The 23,256-nt window shown below is 38.3% G+C and overlaps 1 pseudogene; it reads left to right on the top strand.

Moving 5' to 3' along the window:
• Window positions 1-22,666: 22,666 nt before the first annotated feature.
• Window positions 22,667-22,765, top strand: LOC117275098 (small nucleolar RNA R71; annotated as a pseudogene).
• Window positions 22,766-23,256: the final 491 nt, after the last annotated feature.

Here is a 23,256-nt window from a genome sequence, read left to right as displayed (position 1 = left end):
AATATTATCTTAGCAATTACCCATTCCTAGTTAAATTTCGAAATTGAGGTTTAAGGTGTAGAAATTTACCTCTAGGATGAAGACCTAGTGTGCTTTCCTTGATAATCCTCCAAGATTTGAGTAAGAATTTGAGGAACAATTGGTTGAGGAACTCTCTCCCTCTCTAGAGCACTTTCTTTCTCTCAAAATATCAGGGTTTTTTTCTCAAAATATGGTACATATTGACTATTTAACAAAGTAGGTTCGGTTTATAAAAACCCAAAAAATTGAAGCTCCGAAAAAGGATTTGCGGTCGCATATACGACCGCATAATGCATCTGCGGTCCGCGAAATGAACCTCCGAAACTGGGCAACTCTGGCTGGGTTTGTGGTTATTATGCCTCCCGCAGACCTGTTCTACGGTGGCATAACGAACCGTAGAACAGTTCTACGATCGCATAGTTGACCGAAGAATGGCACCCAAACCTGCCCAGCCCTGCCTCATTCTGCGGCCATTCTGCGGCCCACAGAGTGATTCGGCGGTCGCATAATGGACCGTAGAAATGCCTTTTTCTGCCAAAAGTTTTCCTTTAACCCCTCAGCGTACTGTTCAACCCAAAAGGTCCGTAAGCCTACTTCAGCACCATGAAACCTTAAATTACCTTGCGGAATTTTATAGGGCCTTAAAATTCACTACCTTTCCATGACCGTTAGACTTTTTTTGGCATTTGAGGGACATAAAACTAGAATTTGACCCGATTTCTCGATTTTCATGTGCTATAGCCCAGGCCTTCTGTATTTTGGTTTGAGGTACTATTGGGCGTATAAGAGGGAATAAGTGGCTTACGAGTCTTATGATGGTGATATTTCTTGTTGGGATCACTTGGAATGAGTTTTGATTGAGTTCCATAGTGTACTGGGAAGGAGTAATGTTAACGTATAGGCAGGTCATGAGTAATCTGAAGAAGTTAGGTCCATTTAAAAATGAGTAGGATCAACATGGTAATAGAGACGATCAATTCCTTTGGTATTATAGGGATTTATAGGTGTTTATGTGGTAATACTTTTCGTTTGGAAGTCTACATGACTTGGTTGATTAGGGGGGATTCAGTATTAATGGTTGGGTTTTGTGCATATGGGTTTCTAAGAGTTTGCGTTGATTTTGACCCCGACTTACGATTGGTGTCTTCGACATGCATGGGGAGTTTGTTGTGTGCTGTGATTTTATCTTGAATTGACCTAAGCAGAAGGTTTTTGGTCGATAGAGTGTGCATGATATTCGTGATTTAGAGTTGATAATTGGATTCTCGTATCTTCGCATATTAACATGATAGATGCAGTAAGCTGTGTGAAATTGGGATTGAATAGGCAAGGTTGCAATTTAGTTTTGAAAGGATTTTCATGAATTCTGGACAGTGTGAGATATTTTAGATGATTAAAAGTATGCTAGCACTTTTGTGTATCACTTGAGAAGGGTGTGTTCTGTAAAAGATGCATTGTGTATTGATTGCGGATGCTTGACTAGTGTTATAGAAGTTCAGATTTTTCTACTTGGTGAGGAAGGTTATTGGAGTATCTCCCATGGGGTGATTGTGTATGTGTGACTTGTCAGTCATTTAAGTGAGATAGTTAGAGATAAAGTATAGAGATTTTTGTACTTTCGCTGTTTGGAGATTTAATTTCTGAGAGGCAGACTATCCCTCTACTTACAGACTATGGAAGTTTGTTCAGAATTTGACCGCTGATTGTATGTGGAATGATAGGGTCACTGTGGACTTTTGGAAGGCTATTGACCTATTTTGTAATGCTACGAGTCGGTTTGTAGTCCCATTGGTAGGCCTAATAAGAATGTGTATTATACACTGGATTGGATTCCCTTGTTCAACGCAATATTTTCTATGTATGTGTCATGGGGCATAATGGATGTTATTCATGCCCTGAACTATTTCATGTGTTACTCTCCTATGCCATGATTGGTTGTAAGGCTACTTGATTCTTCATACACATCTTGTGGTCCTGTTTAGGACTTGTGGCGATACATGAGCGAGATGGCTCTTGAGATGTTGATTTGTATATTGCACCTTAGTTGTGCTTGGCCTTTTTCCGTAGCGCATTATGCTATCCGTCTCCCCATGGTTATGTTTATGCACTTTATGTGCTTGTTGTTAGTACACATATGTTTAGTCCGTATGAGCATTTGGCTCGATGGGTATCCCTATATGGATTGTTATGTTTGGATCTGGTTGCATGCCGCAACAGTATTATGTGTGGATCGGGTTGCAGGCCGCAATGGGGTTACGTTGGATACAATTTCTTATGCTCGTTCGTGTGTTTTGTTTCTCTCTTGTGGAATGGATTAATAGCATTATGTTTACTATTATATCTGTTAAACTTGTTGGATAGTTCCTTTATGGTGTTCCTTCCATTATTGATCATATTTGGGTGGTTGCTTTTTTGGCGCACAAATCATGTCGTATGAGTTTCTTGATGGTATTTGATGTGACTTGTCGGTCGAGCAACTTGTACTGGGTGAGACGAGCTTATTGGACCTGAGATTAGTGCAATTAGATCTTTATAATATATGTTTGGAGGAAGAATGTCATTAGTCATCTTAGTATTTGGTAATGGTTCATGTCTGGCTAGAGGACCCCCATGCCTGGTTGTGTTTATGGGAGATTATGAGTTCCTACACATTTCTTTCTTCATTACAGCATTGCAAATATTTGGAATGAGGTTTTATTTATCATGAGGTATATTATCGGCATGAGCTTTGGTAATGAGCAACTATTATAGTTGAACGATATTTCTATGGGCATATATCTATTGGGGTACATCGTGTGGTTACATATTAGGAGTATACTTATGGTTTGATACAGTTTTTCGAGATTGATACAAATGTATGTAGATAAGAATCGAATCTCAGAGGAAGTTCTGGAAGTTGGAATTTGGTTATAAGGATTGTATGCTAAGGTTGAAGGAAAAATATTCAGGCAAGATTGTGTTAAAGGGATTATATGGATTAAGGTGACATGTGATCACCAATGGGTATTTTTATGTCGAGTTATACAACGATTTGGCAGCCTTGGAATGACTCTTGCTACGTTCGAGGACGAACGTACATTAAGGTGTGGGAGAATATACCGACCCGGCCGGTTATCTTGAGATTTAGCATTTTGTGATTTGAGACTTTAAGTAGCTTTATATAATGCATTATTTCGTGATTATATGTTTGATTTTGATTTTCGAGAGGTTCAGAGTTGATTTGGAAGAGTAATTCTCAATTTGGAAGCTTAAAGTTGGATGAATTGACCAATATTTGACTTTTGAGTAAACGACTTCAGAATCGGGATTTGATGGTTTCAATGGGTTTGTATGGTGATTTTGGACTTGAGCGTATGTTCGTATTTGAATTTGGACCTTCCTAGAAGGGTTTGGCTCTATTTGTCAAAAGTTGACAATTTGAAGAACTAGAGAGTTCATAGACCGGAAGCTGACTTTGATGTTGTCAGACTCCTATTGTGGTTTTTAGAACTTGGTTAGGTTCATTTAGTTGATTGGAACTTGTGTGAAAAGTTTGGATGTGATTAAGAATGTCTAAGTGTGATTCGGACGAGTTCAGCAAAGTTTGAAAGTTTGAAAGTTTGAAAGTTAAGAGAAGAATTTTGATCTTTGATTCTTGGTTTTGATGTTCTTTGTGGTGTTTTAAACCTTTGAATAACTTTATATAATGTATTTGGACTTGTTGGTATGATTGGACCGGGTCCCGTGGGGCTCAGGTGTGATTTGGGGTGGTTTCAGACCATTTAGGTTGAGTTTGCATTACTGATTTTCTGGTGCATCTGATGATTTTGGTCACTGATGATTTTTGCATCGCATTCGCGGTATAGTATTCATGGAGTATTGTGGGAGTTGTTCATCACGTTCATGCACCTGGCTTTTCATTCGCAAAGTGTTGGAGGAGGTCGGGTGACAGAGGCTCACATTCGCGTTTGGTCCCTCACTTTCACGGAGTGGTGAGGCAAGTTGGCCTTCGCATTCGCATGCTCTATATGACGTTAGCGATGTAGGGTCAAAGGCAATGTTGTTCACTCATCGCAATCGCAAAGGGAGTCGTGATCGCGATGAGTACTGTTGGGCAGAGTATTTAATTGCTACTTTTAGGATATTACATATCCTTTCATATTTTGAGCCCTAGACTTCGAGAAAAGGATATTTTAAAGAAAAATTTCACTACTACCTTGGAGGTATGCGATTTCTACTTGGATTTGATTTTATATATTGATTGGCCATGGATTTTTACACTTAAAACTTGAAATTTTGAATGCAAATTTGGATTTTTGGCTACACTTTAAGAGAGTACATTTTGGGATTTGAGTATCGATTTGGACTCGATTTTGGATACTAATTATATATTTGGACTCTGCAGGTTATGAGTCATCAAATTTTGGTCTTGGTTTCGGATTTTGGGCATGTGAGCCCGAGTTAAATTTTGAAAATTTCTTCAAAGATCGAAGTTTTATGGATTGGGATCGCTTCCTATGGCATTGTTGACTTCCTATGATGATGTTTGGCTTTGATTTGCGTAATTTGAAGGCTAGAGTAAGGTTTTGACGCGATTCGAGGTTGAAAACTTGCTCGGATGTGGTAAGTATCTTGCCTAGGCTTGGATTAAGGGTATTTTTGTGTTGGCTATGATGCTTGTTATATGTTGTGGGTGATGCATATACAAGGTGTCGAGCCAATATGCTTGCACCGTGGTTATTCATGATCCGGGTAGACCTTAGGCTATTATATGCCCTGTTTTGCTATTGTGCCTCTTTCATATCATGTATTCTCCATTTGAATGACTACCTGAGCTATTATTCATGCTAGAAAGCTTTCCTAGGTTATTTGCTTATCTGTTGAGACATGATCGGGGCTATTTTTGCTATGTGGAGCTATTTTCCTTAGCCGTAGTCATATTTTTTTGTCATGATATTATATCTGCGTGCTCTATCTCTATCTATGTGCACTTTTTATATGTTATCTCACATATTGTTAGTGTCTTTATATGTGACACAGTTTGAGCTGAGTTGTGGCGTGCTGGTATATTTTGTGCGATATATTAATCATGATATTGTGAGATGTTGGCATATTGAGACTTGAGCAGATTGATGATTGATTTTGGGCCATAGAGCCACATTGAGCGAATTGGTGACTAATCTTGGGCCATAGAGCCATACTGATATTGATAGTGAGGTGACACTTGCGTCAGGCCACATAGTGGGTTGATTGATATTGATAGTGAGGTGATGTGTTCGTCAGGCCCCATAGAGTGATATTGATCGTTAACTTTGATCAGATTAGCGCTAAGCTAGGATCCGCCCCTCTGCAGTCAGGTAATAACCTGTGAGTGTAGGCACTTGATATGTTCCTAGTGAAGGGCTTATGCCAGGCACCCATACAGTGCTGAGTGTATGTGTATGTGTGTGATGATTTAGGACATTGTGCCAGACACCGTGAGTGTGCTGAGACTTTGATTGAGGGGTACTTGTACCGGGCACTATAAATGTGCTGAGATTGTGTAGATGTGATGATTTAACTTTGATGTTGTTGGTTTTGGCATGTATATTGGACGTGTATGCATAGATATGTACTTTTCCTCATGCTAATTGATACTTGATGTCTCTATTTGGTGTTTACAGCTTGAAATCACAGTTTATCTTGTTAAATTCCCGTCTAAGCAATTTTTATGAAAAAGCTGATGCCTTGACTGATATACCTAAAAAGCATGCCGATTTCTCCTCTTATTGTGTTAGAGTTGAACCTTTATTATTTGAGCTTCTTTTCTTTATATGCCATATTCTATTGTTATTATTGTTGTTGGCTGTTGAAAGTGAGTATCAAAGTTTTCCAACCTCAATACTACTTTCTTCGAGGTTAGGATTGCTAATTATTTAGAACATGGGGTCGGTTGTACTCATACTACACTCTGCAATTCGTGTGCAGATCTAGGTGTTGCTGATATTGGTGATGGCTAGTGAGCTATTTATTCGAATTTGCTTGGTAATTTCTAAGTTGCACTGCCATGCCGTTCGCAAGCCTTGAAGTCCCCTTCTTTATCTATTGTTACTATTGTTTAATCATTCAGACAACATTGTATTCTGTTTAGACTTTGTATTTAGCACTTCATAAAGCTCATACACTCGGTAACACTAGATTTTAGGTGGTTTAAGTTGTATTGTCATTTTGACTTTTGTTATTTATGCTATTCCGCGCTTGAAACTATTTCTTATCACTGTTAAATTTTATTTTCGCATATTTATTGTTGACTTGCCTAACAAGCGGTGTTAGGCACCATTACGGCTACAATGGGATTTTGGGCCATGACATAAGTCTAGATGGTTGATTCTCCGTCCTAAATTGCTCAATCCTAGAGCTCTAAGGTTTAGAAAAATAATGAGAAACTTATTTTGAAACTTGGGCTATAATTTTCTGCCAAGGATCCTCGCGATCGAGGCCTTATGTTAACTATCGCGAACCTATGCATAGCTATGATATCACTATCATGGAAGAGAGATCATAATGCGGAACCTGTCTTGGGCCAAATCTCTTCTACCCCGGACCAGCTCCTGTATTGGCGGAGGTTGGCTAGGTCAACCATCCTTGTGATCATGAATTGGTATCTGTTATCATGAAAGTCAATGGAAATTGTAGCCCTCGCGATCGTGGTTGCATAGTAACTGTGTACCAACATATTTTTTCAATTCAAAATTAATCAGAGACATGCCCAAGCTTTGTAGGTCTCAATCCAAACCATACAAACAAATCATAATTACAACAACAATTCATAAGCTTGTATAAAACACAATTTAGGATTCAAAATTACAAAACGAGGGGTTGAATTTTGCATATTCTCTCCTCTTAAATCAAGATTCGTCCTCCGACATGTCTATAATCTTACCAAAAGTGTAAGTGTGGACATTTGTCATGAATGCTCACATTGGACTTCTAACTAGTCTCGTTGATCAAATGGTTCCGCAAGAAACAATTTTCAACTTTGTCTACCCATAATAGCCATAGAACCCGCTCATAAGCCAAATTTCCATGTGACTGCACCGACTTAGTTTCAATGCTTTGAAATGATCCATGAATATGCTTTCAAAGCATAGATACATGAAATACTAGATTGCACAACTTATAACTTCGATGACAAGGCAAGTCTATAGACCACCATACCAACCTTCTTGCCATCTCATAGGGACTAGCATACCCATAATCAACTTGCGCTTCATTTCAAACTGCATCACACCCATCTCAGTGAAATATTCCAAAAGTAATCGGTCAATTTCCATGACCTTCTAGTCATGACTCCTAATATACTCGTAAGACTTTTGCCTACGTTGAGCTATCTAAAGCCTTTCTTGTATCAATTTAACCTTCTCTAAGTCTAGTTAAACCAAAATTACTTCCAAATTATTTTGTATCACCCGAATTAAACCACCCAATTACAGAACGAAGTCGTCGCCCAAATAAAGATTCATAAGGGGCCATCTGAATTCTAATATAGTATTCTCTCAACTTCAGTTTATATGACACACTTGTTACTAAATTTGACTATTTTCTCATGAAGGCGAATTGATAAGAAAAGGTGCTTCCACGTGTATAAAAGAACAAGGGAAGGAGGACCTTAGTCCAAGTATAATAGCATAGGGGGTGCAAGGGCTCTTTTAGTCATAGGCTATCGCCCATTCCCGGTAGCCACAACTCAGCCTATTCCCTATTCCATTAAAGAATGAATGGAAATTGATCTGACAACAACTAGGCGAAATCGATATGTTGATGATCTCATTGTTTCTTCAAGCGCTTTCTTCATTTTCATCGTAATATGTTCATCTTGGCGCCTATTCATTCTCTTTTGGGGTGTATAAAGCCACTGAGCGATTCATGCATCTATCTTATTGTATGCTTAATCAGTAACCTCCGGGGTTCAGTCCAGCCTTATGAAAGGAGATGACTTTGTGGGCGGAAGCTACTCTGTTATCTTGCTTTCCTCATTCGCATGAGAGACAACACATTGTACACTCAAGATGATGAATGCCACAAGAGAGATACAAGATAGAAGATAGAACGACCTAAAAATCTAACTAGTCGTGATGGCACCTAACCCAACTCGCTAGGTAAGCCAATTAATAATAATACAATTCAAAATGAGATTTACTAAGAAAAATAATTGATGAAATAACTGAAATTTTATACAAAAATCCCAAGGATTGGTAGTACAAATCATGAGCTTCTAAGACTTAGAGTTTACAAAGCTAGTATGAAATAAATACATCATCTGTTCGAAATATACATAAACATATTTATAAATCTAAAGCTACCAAGAATAAGAGGCAGTTATAATCGGAACACAGGTACATCTTCAATGCCAGCTCCCGTCATACACAATAACATCAGCTCCAAAATCTGCACGTAAGGTGCAGAAGTGTAGTATAAGTACAACCGAACCCATGTACTCAATAAGTAACAAACCTAACCTTAGGTTGAAAGCAGTGATGAGCTTGAAAAAAATGGTCAGAGTCCAAAACCAATAGCTGAAAACAACCCGTAACAACATAATGAAAGCAGTACATGTAATAACTCAAAGGATCTCATGCTCAGCTCGTTCGCAATTATAGAAAAATAGACATGCTTTTCAGGTATAACAGAAAAACCCATATCTTTCACCGGAATTATCAAAATATGAGTACATCAGAAAACTATGATTTTTCCAAACTTCCAACAACAGATAAGATATTCCATTATCAGATAGCATGAGAAAAGTACATCTCTATGCCTACATGTCAATATGCATGTCAAGTCATTACTTATCATATACTGTCTAGCATGAGGAATATACATCTCAATGCCTACATGTCAATGTACATCTCAAATCATGAATGTTACAACACTGTGTAGCATGAGAAAAAATGCATCTCTATGCCTACATGCCAAGTACGCATGTCAACCGAATGATTTCACGGTGGTAATCCTTGATGCTCACAATCTTAGAGTACTCAATCTTTATGTCTCAAACTCCCACTCATCACACACAATCGCTCAGCACTATACAGTACCTACGCTCACTACTTGTATGTCAGATTCCAGAGGGGCGAATCCTGCCCAAGCACTAATATAAAGACAATATGGCCTGCTGCGACGTGCAGTCCGATCCCATGATAATAAATAAGTCGATAAGGTCTGCTGCAGCATGTAGCCCGATCCCATATATTTCACTCAAAATTCGGCTCTCAGGGCCCAACTCAGTCATCAATCTCTCAAGGGCTCATAATCTCATACCACTCAGCCCAAACAGTGATAACATGCGATGTAACAATGAATGATGAACAAAGACCGAGATATGATATGCAAATGAAGAATCATGCATGAGTATATAATTACAGTTAGAGTAGATAACTCAAAACAATAGAGATAGCCTCATTAGGTCTCAACCGAATACGCGCATAACCTAAACATGATTACTAACATGATTCACAACTCATATAATTAAAAAGGTAGGGAGAACATGGATGTAACAAGATATAATAGCAAAACAAGTCTGGTCATAGTCCGGTCATATAATAGCAAAACAAGTCTGGTCATAGTCCGGTCATATAATAGCAAAACAAGTCTGGTCATAGTCTAATAGTCAACTAGAATCATGATTTCCCCTGTGCACGCCCACACGCTCTTCACCTAGCATGTGTGTCACCTCAATACATCTCTTATAACATAGTTCCCAGGGTTAAATACCCTCAAATCCATGTTTAGATATGTTAATTACCTCGAACAAGCCAACTCCAATACCGAGCAAGCCAAACAATACTCTAAAAATGCCATTCCGCGTGTATCGACCTTTGAACGAGTCGAAACTAACCAAAAGAAACTCAAAAACATCAAATAAAGACTAAGGAAACAATCCCAAATGATAAAGGTCGAATCTTTACACATTTACTAAAAGTCAACCAAAAAGTCAAACCTGGGCTCGCACCTTGAAATTCGACAAAACTCACAAAATCCAACAACTCATTTAATTACGAGTCCAACCATACTAGTTTCACTCAAATTCAACTCTGAATCGATGTTCAAAATTCAAATATTCACTTTAGGAATGTTTAGACAAAAAATCCCAATTTCTCTTTTGAAATCATCAATTATTTGACAAATAATGAAGATGGAATCACGGAATAAAATCAATACTGAGTAGAAAATACTTACCCCAATCCATGTGGTGAAAATTGTCTCCAAGATCGTCCAAATCCGAGCTCCATAGCTCAAAATATGATCCCTCCGCGAACGCGGAACATCCTCGCATTCGCGATGAAAAACATTACACTGCCTCAATTAAATCTACGCGTTCACGGCACAAGCTTCGTGAACGTGATGCACATAGCTTATAGACCTATGCGAATGCGAAGAGGAAACCATCGACTGCCCATCTCAGCCCAACACTACGCGAACACATAGAAGCAGACACGAACGCGAAGGAGACCAAACCTAACCCAATGCGAATGTGGTCATCCTATCGCGAATGTGATGAATAAAAGGTATCCAGCTCCAAGAATCACTTCGCGATTGCGGCCTAATCTTCACGATCATGAAGAACAACTGAAACACGAGCAATCAGCAATGCAAACATGATACGAACTGATCCGAAACACGTCCGAAACTCACCCGAGCCCCTCGGGACCCCATCCGAATATACCAACAAGTCCCGTAACATAAAATGGACTTATTTGAATCCTCAAATCACGCATAACAACATCAAAACCATGAATCACACCTTGAATCAATCTTAATGAAATTTTGAACTTTCATCTTTCAAAACTCGTGCTGAACCATATCAAATCAACTCGGAATGACCTCCAATTTTGAACACAAGTCCCAAATGACATAACCAAGCTATTCTAATTCCCGGAACCATAATCCAAACCCGATATCATCAAAGTCAACTCCCCATCAAACTTATGAAGATTCCAAACCTTCAAATTGCCAATTTTCACCAAATAGTGCTGAAACCTTCTAGAAATATCCAAATGCAAAAACGGGCATACGCCCAAGTCCAAAATCACCATGCAGACCTAATAGAACCATCAAAACTCCGATCTAGTGTCAAATACACAAAAGTCAAACTTGGTCAATTCTTCCAACTTTAAGCTTCCTAGTTGAGAATCATTCTTCCAGATCAATCTCGAATCACTTAAAAACTAAAATCGAAGATTCACACAAGTCATAATAAATTATATGAAGCTATGCATGACTTCAAATAGCTGAACAGAATGAAAATGGTCAAAACGACCAGCTGGGTCATTGTAGAAGATCTGTCTGGATTCTATCTCTACCTTTCGACATCTCATCTCTATAATACAAATAATAATGGGTGGAGAATATTGCTTTAGCATGAGTAAAAAGGAAATGGTTGTCAGTGCGAAAAGGGAAGGGCATGATAGAAGGGAGATAGACCTTCTATAAGCATCTGTCTATCATGACTTCCCAAAAGAATGAAGGCTAGCTTCAAGAGAACAACAACCATCTATAGCAAGAGAGATCCCAATTCTGGATATGTTGTTTTATCTCAGTCGATGAATTGATTGGAACATTCTTATTTTAATACTCAAAAAGGGAGGGGATATTTTTCTTCACCCCGAGGTTCATTCATAATGAACTAAAAAGTGGTTGAATGAATAGTGAGGTCTTAAAAATATCATATCATTCATGATTGACTATTCCATTTTTGCGAAGATGAGGAGGCTAGTTTAATTGAGGAATCCACATTCTTTAATGTGTACTAGATGGTCTACAAAAGCATGACACATGACGCTTCTCCCTTTTTAGTCCACTATCTCTTTCATCGGGACAAACAATCCATTTATGATTAGGGTCTCCAGTGCCCCCAGAAATTCTTAGATTTCTTATAATATGAGATTGAATGTCATAACTCTTATTTGTATTTTATTGTTTATTGGTGCTGTTGGGAGCTAGTCATGAATATAGAAAAGAGTAAAATAATGAATCTACTAAGTAAATATATGGCCTTCCGACCCGCGGAAGTATGCAATGACAATGTCGGGGCATGAATGTCTGAGTCCCGAGTAAAGGTATATATGTCGAACGGCTTCACAATAAACAAAGGCGATTGAAAAAAAATAAAAAGAAAGGGGGCTTACTCGTAAGCTATGAGGTTAGTTTTCAATGATCAACTTACTTCAAAGTGTCCATTAATGATTTCTTAATTTTAGGAATGATCCTATCAGTGAATGATGCTATCAATGAGCGAAAAGACTGTGCAAGTTGTGTTATGCCAAAAACTGAATGTTAAGTCAACAACACTTCCAAATTCCACTTCTTCCCGTCGACCTAAGCCTTCTTAGTGTCTTAGCTATCCAGATAGGGTACCTTTTATTGTTCTTTGATCCTTTGAAACTGCTCACCCGAATAACTTCTTTCCCACCTTTCCGAACTAAATTCAGTTTACCAAAGGATTGAGAAAATTTCCCTCATTTTGGTGAATTTGACTGATCCTTGAAATCCATTTCGACCATCCTGCCCCAATCAGGAAAAAAGAGATTGGGTTCTTTCTTTTATCTATACTGACTCTAATCGTGATTTTGGCTCAATTATGATACCTCCCTCCGTCGCAATTGGAATTAAGAATGGAGGTGACTTCGCTACACTTGTTTATACTTGGAAATTCCAACTTGAAGGCCCTAGTACTATTGACTTTGCACCAAACGAAAAATGGGAATGCGTAACTCCAACCAACGTTTTTGAAGATGTCTATTACGAATGTTTCCTATGGTTTATGGGCGAGAGAAGAAAGCATCACATCAAGTCAATATCAATAGAAAGAGGTGCTTCTAACTAATTCTATCTGAGCCTTGAATGAACTACATTGTCTTCGATCTATTTGACTATGGATCCATATTCTTTACAATCATAAGCTCAATTACGAGGGTCCAAAGAGATAGAACTGTTAATTCTATTCTTGAAAAGAGAGATCAAATTTGCGGGTTCATGTTCCGCTCACAGGGGGAGGTCCTTAGTGAAAGGGTTTACGCTTCTCATCTGAAGTAGATTCTCGAGTTGGGAACACGCGATATCATTCCATTTCAGCCCGAGAAGCCTCGCTCCTTATTCGGAAGGGAGGAGAATCTCAAAGTATGGGGCAAAGGATGTTGCATTTTGACTTTATCTCATGGGATCCAAAGAAGAATAGGACTGACCGACACAGTTCAAGAGAGATCCCGAAGGCTCGAACTTTTTGCTAGCTTTGAAACATAGGCCTAAGGAAAGATGAAGACCAAACAAAGTAAACCCTTTTGTTATATACCCTATACCCACCCAATTTCTTATGTACACAAGAAGGATCATAATAATTTATATGTGGATACCAAGCTATCTTATCAGTATATTTACAAAAATACCTTCGATTCTAAGATATAAAAGTAGTTAAGGGCTTGACTAAGTAGTAAACATGGATTGATCGGCGCATGAGTTGGTTTACAAAAATAAGGCTCCGGGTTGTACTCTAGAGGTAATGTTATACTTTATTCTTTCTCATGGCTTCCTATCTAGCTTGTGTTTTAATGACGGGTAAGGCGGTCAAGCTATTTGTGCCTATCTGAACCGATCATTTAGTCGCTCTTTCTATGAGATGGGAATGTAAATAGAAAACACGGATCGATGGATATGAAATAGAATAAATTCAATGACAAAGTCGTTGGTATACTGTGATCCAGATCGAGGAAGGGCCAGACATGAATCAGAAAGAGTCACTTTTCTCATAGGAGAAAGGGTGCACGCAAAAGCTAGAGCAAACCAGGAGAAATTTACTTACAATACTTAGTTTACATTCATAAAAAGCATCTAATAAATTATGAGTGTAATCTATCCTCTTTAGCAGAAAGACGGATATTCCTTGCTCATTATCAGACAATCACTTATTCATAAACTTTGTGTGGGAAAAATCATTTTCATGGGAAACCCTTTTCGCTCTTTTTAGCCTTACCCACCCTCTAGGAGTATTTTAGTGATACATTCTATATTTCCTTCCTATCACATCTATCTATAAGAGTTGCTTAATTCGCCCCCATCTTTAATAGAACTGGACTAAGTTTGGGCAAATCTCTGTTCCATTTCATGGATGTATCACATTGAGAGCTGACTCATAGGATATTTTAGTCTGTTCCAGAAAGAATGACACACTTCTAAATTTAAAAATAATTAACTTTACACTTCTCATTTTACTGTTAGTGAGAAACTTTGATAACCATACAAACGTTATATCATGTTTAAGTTTTAAAGGTTTTATAACCACACAAATGCTATGACATATTTAAAATCAAAAATATTAAATGTTTTTATTTTATTTCTTAAACTCCGTGCTGATTAAACTATGCCACATAAATTAAAACAGAGGAAGTAGTTATTACTATATGCAAATTCTAGTAAAGACAAATGTTTATCCTAATAACCTCAAAGTCAAAAGCACAAATACTCTACATGTCTTCAAGGATCTAAATAGTCCACTTGTTGACCATATTTTGAGGATGGGGAGTTGTGTTAAGCTCAACCTGATTACTCATAGTTATAGTAACCTGACCAGTCATTTTGAGCTTTGGCGCTCCGTTCGATGGTTTGATATCTTGGGTAGCTTCAAATTTTGTATTATGACTTGCGTGTATGGACGGTTTTGGTCTTTGAACGATTCTGGATTGATTTGGAAGAATGATTCTCATTTTAGAAGCTTTAAGTTGGAAGAGTTGACCAAATTTGACTTTTGCATATTTGATCTCAGATCGGAGTTTTGATGGTTCAGCTAGGTTCGAATAGTAATTTTGGGCTTAGGCGTATGTCCGGAGGGGTATTTGGAGGCTCCTAGATTGTTTTGTTTTGAGTTGGCGAAAGTTGGATAGTTGATGGTTTGGAAGGTTGATAGGTTTGACCGAGAATTGACTTTATTGATATCGGGTTTGGATTGTGGTTTCGGGAGTAGGTATAGTTCCGTTGTGTCATTTGAGGCTTGCATGCAAAATTTGAGGTCATTACGAGTTGAATTGATATGGTTCGGTGTAAGTTTTGGAAAGTTGAAAGTTCATTAGTTCATTAGGCTTGAATTGAGGTGAAATTCATGGTTTTGATGTTATTTTATGGGATTTTACGCCTCGAATAGGTCCGCGTTATGTTTTGAGATTGGTTGGTGTGATTTGGCAGGGTCTCGGGGGCCTTAAGTGTGTTTCGGATGGGCTATGGGCCATTTCTTCATATTTTGGAGTTGCTAGTTTTTCTGATGTTCTGTAGTTCGCCGCAATCGCGTAAGAACACTCGCGATCACGAAGAGTATTTTAGGTTGCAGGGAATTTGCATATCGCGTTCGCGGAGCTCAAGGGAGATGTTCATCGCATTCACGTCCCTTGTGTTGCTATCGCGTAGAGGCAGAGCTGCAATGGGGCTAAAGGTTGGCTTTTGCGTTCGCATATAGGACGTCGCACTCGCGTAGGCTAGATTAGCCGCGGGGTCGCATTCGCAGGCTTCAGATCGCGTTCACGTAGTAGGATTTTTTGTTCTTCACAATCGCGAAGAAGGTCCCTCGATCGCGAAGAGTACCCTTGGGCAGATCTATATAATACTCTATTTCGAGGGCTTTTGTTATCTTATCACATTTTGAGTTAGAGAGCTCCATGTTGGGTGATTCTGGAGTGGATTTTCACGATTTGGATTGGGATAAATATTTTTGACTCAGATATTTTTATATTTCATGATTCCAACCTCAATTTTAGGGTTTGATTGATGATTTGAATATGAGAAATTGAAAAGTTTTGTAAAACAATTTCTATAACATAAATTGTTAATTTGAAAGTTGATTTGAGGTCGAAAATGGATGATTTGGACTCATATCAGAATGGTTGTTCGAATTTTAAGATATTTGTCGGGTTCCAAGGTGCGAGCTCAGGGTTGACTTTTTGATTTTAGCTAAAGATCGAATCTTTATTCTTCGGAATTATTTTCTACGAGTTTTATTTATGATATTAAATTATTTTGGCTATATGCGAGCCGTCCGGAGGTTGTTTCACATGGGAAGGGCTTCTTAGAATATTAATTTAGCTTCTTTGAGGTAAGTATCTTGCCTAACTTTGTGTGGGAAAAACTACCCCATAGGATTTGGTCTCATTGCATTATTTATACTATATGAAAGACGTGTACACGAGGTGACAAGTGTGTACCCGAGATTATATGTGGTAATTGACTAGTTTAGACTCTTATGCTATTAATATACTTTTAATTGAAGTTATTGTTATATGGAATATCTTTCATTGTTGAGTTATTTTGTGTTTCATTATGATGTTGTTGCAATTATTGAACACATTGTTATTGAGCACTGGGCCATGCTTTATTGTGAGATTGATATTATTGATTTGGCTATATTGTGGCATATGTAAACTTTTTGTGTGGATTGATTGTTGTTATGCGGAGCATAAGGGTGGCATTTTAGTATTGTTGATTGTGCAGAGTGATACATGTGGCTATTATGTATATTTTTAGGGTGGAGTGATACAGGTGGCTATTGTATATATTGTCTGGGCGGAGTGATATAGGTGAATATTTTGTATGTTATCTGGGCAGAGTGATACGGGTGGCTATTGTGTATGTTTTCTGGCCGGAGCGATACAGGTGGCTATTGATATATTTTCGGGGCAGAGCAATAAGGGTGTCTATTGATATATTTTCGGGGCGGAGCAATAAGGATGGCTATTATGATATTGTCAATGTGGTGAGATAAGAGTGGCTATATGGGGATGTTATGTGATGGCCTGGGGCTTGTTGTTGATGAAAGAGAAGTATTCTGGTTGTTTCTTTTGACTTCCTTGTGTGTCTCAAGCATATTACATGATTTGTTGTGTTATTCCCAATGTGCTACTCGGTGCCTCTGATATTACTTGATGAATTGAGGTGTGATAGTACACTTGCACTAGCATATACCATAACATGTCATTTATACTAGTCCAGGGGTAAGAAACCTGATTTTCATTGATCATGTACATGTATTCTTGTATACCAGTTTCTCTGTGATGTGGTTTGGATTGGTAGCCTGTAACTATGCCAGGCGGACTGTGGTATTGAGCATGTGACCATGCCGGGTAGATTGTGGTACCGAGTATGTTACCATGCCGGGTGGATTATGGTATTGAGCTTCTGATCATGCCGGGCGGATTGTGGTATTGAGCCTATGACCACACCGGGCGGATTGTGATATTGGCACGTGAGTTGTGTGTGCAACACGTGAGTTGTACATACGGTTGTGACTTATATTGCGGCACGAGGTCTTTGCCGTGCGAGAGTGATTGATAATGTGGGAACAAAGTGCTATGTGTGTAAGATTCGTGATTTGTGACTTGAGATCTATGATTATGAGGTGTGGTGCCTCGGGGTGACTCTTGTTGTAACTCCTGTCTCACAACGATTTGATTATTAGAACTGTCATCATTTTTCCTTAACCACTTTCACTTGTATTGTATCTGTGCTTGATTATTTTGGTGTTTTATCACATGATTTCTCTTTGTGCCATTTAGTTACTTTGTTTTCGTTGCTAGCTTTATATTGAGATTATGCACAGGTTATTTGACTAATAAGTGCCTTGACTTGAACCTCGTCACTACTCCACCGAGGTTAGTCTTAATACTTACTGGGTACCGACCGTGGTGTACTCACACTACACTACTGCACATATTTGTGCAGATACAGGTATTGGAGGCAGAGGTTCCAAGCAGTGTTAGCTTCTTGATCGCGAGGAGTCAAGGTAGAGTTGCTCGATCGCCGCAGTCCCTTAGAGTCCTTTTCTTATGTTTATACTGTCAAATCTCTATCAGAATAGTATTGTATCTTTATCTTAGAGATATTTGACGAGCGCAAAACACATACTTAAATTCTGCTCGCTAATCAAATATAGGATAGTAAAATATCGTATCCACATGGATTGGATTTAAACAGTATTCTCGTAGTTTCTAGCTTGATTGCTATCCAAGATGATCAACACTTGAGATTTATATGATTACTAACTAAAATTAACTAATATTTTTAAGGTATTAACTAATGATAATCGAAACAAAGATAAGCAAGGAAGTTATCAGTAGGAGATAATAGGAGTTGATATGATAGGTGCAAGATAATTGGTTGGGATCTAACTCTAGATAATTCACTTCTAATGTTCAAGTGAGTCTCTCGAACTCACTCAATTATTAGTTCAAACGTTCAGCAAAAACTCCTCTCTCGATTAAGTCTTAACCTCACGAGATGAACCAATTTAAGCATGTGAAACTATGCAAGAATGCGTAGTGGATTGGTCTTTAGGAAAATCTCTTTCGATTATTCTCCTAACTAGGTTTAATCAATGATTCAACTAGCCTCTTTCGATTACTAAGAAGAATTAATGAACCCGACCAATAATATAATGCAAAAATATCACAAGTTATGCCTCTCTTGATTACATGAACAAGTGAATGTAGATGCAACAGTTAAATCATCCAAAAATGCTTCAATACATAAAACTAGAGTTATAATCCACAAACAATCGTCAATACACCAAATCCATCAAACTCTAAAGGGAACTACTTCATAGATATGGAGCAATTCATCACAGATTAAATTAAAGTATAGGAAAACATAAATTCAATCCAAACTCGTGTCTTGAGTGAGGAAGGAATGATGGAATCCTTGTGCTTGTGTTCTTCCAAGTCCTCATTAGCCTCCTTAGGTCGAATATGTATCAAAAGTTCAGAAAATAATGTTTCTCCATGTATTTATACCAAGTAGGGTCGGGCCCTGACAAAATCACCTTCTCATAGCCGAAATTTGATTTTCACTCCGTAAATATTGCACAAGCGTGCCACATGGGGTGACGCGCCATGCGGGGCATTAGTGAGGAAATCCAGAGAGTTAAGCTCTGACAAGCAACATGAAATTATATAGCCGCGACAGTGAGGATTTCTCAAAGTACGGATTTTTCGTGCGTTTTGACGTCCAGACTTGGTCCTCGACCCCATGAACACGATCCCGGCTTAATCCCTTGGGCTTTTACTTAGATTGCAAAGCTCCAAATAGCTCGAATTCATACCATAACATCTACATAGTTCGGAATCACTCCTATAAGGCATAAAACACACAATAAGTTCAAAACACTAACAATTAAAGCTCAAACACGAATACAATGCATTGAATTAGAGTGCAATAAGCGACTAAAACACGAGATTATAGCCTACCATCAATACCCCACACTTAAACCATTGCTCGTCCTCGAGCAATCAAACTACACTTCACATAGAATACGTCCTTTTTAAACAACTCTCATAACTCATCACACCAAGAATATTTAAAACAGATTAAGCACAATCCCGTAACATCCTCGCCTCAAGATTTGACTTACACTCACAATGCATTATTTATAACCCGCTCACTTACTCTAACACAGAGGTCAACGACATTACCTTTCCTTCATGAATCAAGTGCCTTCACACAATAATAGAGAGTAGTTCCACACATAATAGAATTTAAGAACAATTAGGAACTCACAATAGAAAGAATTCACTCACTCTCAGAAGTAACATTCATATGCCACAAAAGACGTACCATAGGCTTGCCCGTAGTGTACTACTCAACTAATCGAGCTCATTCAGTCAAGGATCAAGAAGGACTTCATTTGGTTGTAATGTAGGCTACGGGATGGGTAGGATACATTTGGATATAAGAGTGACTACACCTCCCTAAGCATTTTAATAAATACATTTCATTGTTCAATACCTCACACTTTTGTCAAACCAAAACTCCACCTTCACATCAACATACATTAACTCCCTACTTCTTTAAGCACAATTACATCAAGTTACCACTATTAAGGAATATTTTGCACAACAATACAACATTGTCTTTATTTTCTCTTTCAATTCAAGTGACTCTTACTTTTTCAATACAGTGCACCTTTCTCCTTATTTCATTAGTTCCACTTAAAAGCCAAACCAACCACCCCACACTTCAACTTTTATAAAGTTCATACCAAATTCAAGTGCTCACGAGAGGTAAAAGGTTCAAATAGATGGTCAATTCGAACAAATGGGTAAGGATTGTAATGTGGTTGCCAATGCTCAAAGGGGTTAACTACGATACATAATAATTAGTTAGGCAAAAACATATAACTGGCTCAACAAAGAAATGCCTAAATCACTTCCAAGACTGAATAAAACTACTATTTCGCTTTGCAAACACACAGTGCAAGTTCTAGACATCAAATACAATGCACAGAATAACACAAAACCTCACACACACATGGCACATAACTCACTCAAGATTGGATTATCAAGACAATCTAGTCAAAGCAGTTAAGTAAAGTTAAGATCATACATTTTAAGGTCATTATACAAGAGTCAAAAACCGAGCCTAAGCGTCATAACTAAAACACTCACTCTATTCTTAAGGTATAATAAAGTTAAGAGATATTCCCTTCAATTCCAATCATAGTACAAGGTTTCCTACTCTTAATAAAAATAAAAACTAATTACACCCGGTTTAAATAAAACCCTTGGAAAAGAACTGTGGCACAAAGAAAAACCAAGGGGGAATTAATACACTACCTACAAGAGAAACTCTTTTTGTCTTTTTTCTTTCGACTTTAATCCCTCAAGAAACCTGTCGATGATATCCATCGTCGAGAAAAATTGAAAATTTTAAAATTTTAATGTTTGTTTTTTCAATTTTTTCTATCTCTAATTACTAAAACAACAAAAACTAAAACTAATATAGATACATACATACAACATTTCCCCCACCCCACACTTTAAGTTGTGGCATGTCCCCATGACACATAATTAAAAAGCATAAGGTAAAGGAAACTTCCCTGAATATCTTGTCGGGGTCTGAGTCGAAGTCGGGCTCCATTCCTTGCCTTCGAACTAATGTACACATCCATGTTGACAGCTTCTTCTCAGCCTTCTTGGGGTACACCCCACACTTATCTTTCTCACTTAGTGCAACCTTCTCTTTTGAGCCCTTCACTTTCCACTCAACACTCGTAGCTGGTTTTTCTTTTTGCACCCCCTTTTCTACATTCATATCAAAAGTCACCGTATCCTCACCCACTCTAAGCATAAGTTTTCTCTCGTGTATATCCTATATTGCTCTACCCGTTGCTAAGAATGGTCTTCCTAGGATGAGGGGAATTCTTTATTCTCCTTCATATTCACCACTATAAAGTCTAAAGGAAATACGAACTTATCCACCCGAACTAACACATCTTCCACTATCCCCTCGGTTATTAAAGTTGTTAGGTATGCCAGTTAAAAAGATATTAGCACTGACTTTATCTCTCCAATCTCCTTCTCTAGTTTCCTATAAATAGATAAATGCATTAGATTAATTGAGGCACCAGAATCACATAAAGACTTATCAAAATTAGTAGAGCCTAAAGAGCAAGGTACAGTAAAACTCTCTGGGTCTCTACACTTTTGTGGGAGTTTATTTTGCAATATTTCGCTGCAATGCTCTGTAAGATTGACCACTGATGTCTCCTCGATTTTCCTTTTCTTTGTAAGGACCTCCTTCAAGAATTTGGCATAAGCAGGCATTTGTGAGAGCACTTCTATGAATGGCAAGTTTACATGAACCTGTTTCAGCATATCCAGAAATCTATCAAACTGCTTGTCCAACTTTTCTCTATATAGCTTTTGAGGGAATGGTAGAGCAGGCATATGCTGTCTCTCATCATGTTCCTCCCTTTTCGAATTTTCTCCCTTCTTCTTCTCAGTTTTTATCTGGCCCTTCTTCTTTTTATCAACATCATTCTTCAGCTGCTCACCACTTTATTTTTCAAGTTTCACATCATTTTGGATCGGGGTGGAATCTTTCAGCACTTGCCCACTTCTCATAGTTACAACATTCACTGTTTCTTCGGGATTTTTTTCAGTGTCAGCGGGGAGAGTTCCTGGAGCCCTTTCAAATAATATTGTTGCAATCTATCCCACTTGTTTATCCAAGTTTCGAAAAGATGTGCCCAACTCTGTGATAGCTGCTCCATGGGCGTCCAACCTCTCATCTGTCTTGATAATGAAGGCCTTCATTAAATCTTTTGGACCAGGTTGAATGGGCTGTTGAGGCTGAAATTGCTGCCTCTACTGATTTTGGTATCTTGGAGCTCCTTGTCCCTGGGTCTAGAGTTATTTTGTTACCATGCATTCACGGTACCCCCAGGTGAACAACATGAAAAATCGGGGTGCCTCTGAACCATTGCATTAAAATTGTAATTTCCCACAGTATTCACTTCCTCAATTGAGGCTTGACACTCTTGAGTAGGGTGTCCTCTTCCATATATATCACAAGCTGCATGAGGCTCACTTTGTATCGAGGTTAAGGTCAGCTTCCTTATCTATTTGGTCATAGCATCAAACTGTACCTACATAGATGTGTTAGCATCGACCTGGTGAACACCAGTCGATCTTCTTCATTTAGCACTCTTAGAGGGCCACTGATTTGAATCTTCAGATAACTCATCAAGAATTATAACTATCTCCTCTGGAGTCTTCTTCATCAACGGATCTCCAGCTGCATTGCTCAATGGTCTATGCGAGGCCGGTGTCAATCCATCCCAAAAGTCCTGGAGTTGCATCTAGAGTTCAATTCCTCTATGTTGACACTTTTGAACGATATCCTTAAACCTTTCCCATGCTTCAAAAATAGTTTCCGTATCTTTTTGGGAGAAGTTATGGATTTCTCTTCTAAACTTGCCCGTTTTAGCTGAGGATAAATATTTATCAAGGAGCTTTCTGGTCATCTCTTCCCAAGTTCTAATCGATCTAGTGGGCAAGCTTCGAAGTCACTCCTTTGCATCATCTTTAAGTATGAAGGCGAATTCCTTTAAGTACACTGCATCTTATGACACACCATTGTAAGGAAAGGTGTTCATAATCTCCTCTAAGTTCATTAGATGTGTATTTGGTTCTTCGTTTTGCTTCACTCTGAAGACACAACAATTCTGAAGGATTTGAAGAAATCCTTGCTTCAACTCAAAATTGTTAGATGCAATTGGAGGTGGTCTAACACTTGATAAACCTTGATTGTAGACTGGTCTAGCATAATCGCTCAATGATCTCCCAGGCAGGGGAGCTATATTTTAGAACTGGTCTACAACCAAGGGTTGATTTTGAGCAATTCTATGACCCCTATCTTCTTCATAGATAATATGTGCATCTCTAATAGCTGCTTCTTCAGCATCCC

This window comes from Nicotiana tomentosiformis, chromosome 6, assembly GCF_000390325.3.
Source record: "Nicotiana tomentosiformis chromosome 6, ASM39032v3, whole genome shotgun sequence".
Classification (NCBI taxonomy): Eukaryota; Viridiplantae; Streptophyta; class Magnoliopsida; order Solanales; family Solanaceae; genus Nicotiana; species Nicotiana tomentosiformis.
The sequence above is the reverse complement of the archived record's forward strand: the minus strand, read 5'-3'. Positions and strand labels throughout refer to the sequence as shown.